Source organism: Elephantulus edwardii, unplaced genomic scaffold, assembly GCF_000299155.1.
Source record: "Elephantulus edwardii isolate Elephantulus edwardi_28Jun2011 unplaced genomic scaffold, EleEdw1.0 scaffold00163, whole genome shotgun sequence".
Classification (NCBI taxonomy): Eukaryota; Metazoa; Chordata; class Mammalia; order Macroscelidea; family Macroscelididae; genus Elephantulus; species Elephantulus edwardii.
Window position 1 is genome coordinate 4,877,675 of NW_006399913.1, and position 1,548 is coordinate 4,879,222.

Below are 1,548 nucleotides of genomic sequence, written 5' to 3' on the forward strand. Positions count from 1 at the left end.
AAGCTTCAGAATTCTTGACTCCAAGGAGCATTCAGGATTCACCCTCTCCAGGACAAACGTGTTTGTTCTCCTAGCAGTCCATGGAATATTCAAAACTCTTCTCCAGCACCACAGCTCAAAGGCATCATCAATTCTCTTTCTATCATCCCTATTCACTGTCCAACTCTCCAAAGCATAGCACGTAATTGCAAAGACTATAGCCTGGATCAGGCGCACCTTAGTCTCCAGTCTGATGTCATTGCACTTCAGTACTCTTGAGAGGTCACTCACAGCTGACTTTCCCAATGCAATTCGTTTCCTGATTTCCTGTGACCCTGTAAATAACAGATCTGAACCTTGACCTATCCTAAGCATCCTTATCATCTCTAACACACTTGACCCCATTGCTGCAGTCACTGTGTCAATTCATCTTGTTGAGGGTCTCCCTCTCTTGCTAAGCATGGTGTCCCTGTCCAAGGAATTGTTGTTGTTGTTGTTGTTGTTGTTAGGTGCCGTCAAGTCAAGTATGATGCATAGTGACCCTATGAACAACAGATCTGAACCCTATCCTATCCTGCTCCTCCTAACAACGTGGGCTGTACTGCCTCTGAAAACCTGATGGAGGATCAGCTATGAGTTGGTTCCAACAACAACCAAACTCCCAAAGTATGTGAGATAAGCTTTGCCATCCTTACCTCCACAAGGAACACTCTGGCTGTACGTTCTCCAAGGCATACCTATTGATTTCTTTGGTGGTGGTGTCTGTTGTATACCGTAGAGTTGGAACCAACCCCTAGCTGATTCTCTGACAGGTTTTCACAGGCAGTTAATGGCACAGGAGGAGATTGCCCATCTGCAATACCATATTCAAAGGCATCAATTGTTCTGCTGCCTCAGTAACTTTTGTTTCATATTGGACTGTATTAACACTTAGCACTTTAAATATTGGTTTAACTACCTGCCTTCCCCCTAACCTGTAAATTCCATCAATCAGATATCAATACTGGGTTGCTTACAGACTATATATGTTCTTGAGAAAATTACGTCTACAACTCAAATCTGATTAAATGGTTAGAAGAGTTAATGTACGTGATTGACATGCATTTTATGTTTAGTAAATGTTGGCTGCTAACTATTATTGTTGTCATTTTTACTTTAGTGTCTGACATATCCTAGGTACTCAAATGTTTGCTGGAGGGCTGGCTGGATAGACAGATGAGTGAACAATACACCTGGCTCAAATAACTATTTGTTTCTTCCCCTAACTGTATCATGCTACCTTGGTCACAAATAAGAGATCATTTAAAACTCACATTATTTAACAGTTCTATTCATTGCCTCCTTTTAAAAATCTATTTTCATAAAACAACATATGAGCAAGAGCCTATGGTGATGAAAGAAGAAGTTCAGGCTACTTTAAAGGACATGGCAAAAAATAAGGCTCCAGAAATAGATGGTATGCCAATTGACATATTTCGGTTAATAGATGCTGCCCTGGATGTGCTCACCAAGTTGTGCCAAGAAATCTGGAGAATGACCACTTGGCCAACTGACTGGAAGAGATCGATA

At 41.3% G+C, this 1,548-nt stretch overlaps 1 protein-coding gene across 1 annotated transcript in view; it reads left to right on the forward strand.

Moving 5' to 3' along the window:
• Nucleotides 1–1,548, forward strand: part of SYTL2 (synaptotagmin-like 2) — a 99,198-nt gene that overhangs the window by 74,306 nt on the left and 23,344 nt on the right. The gene's annotated exons all lie outside the window — the stretch shown is intronic.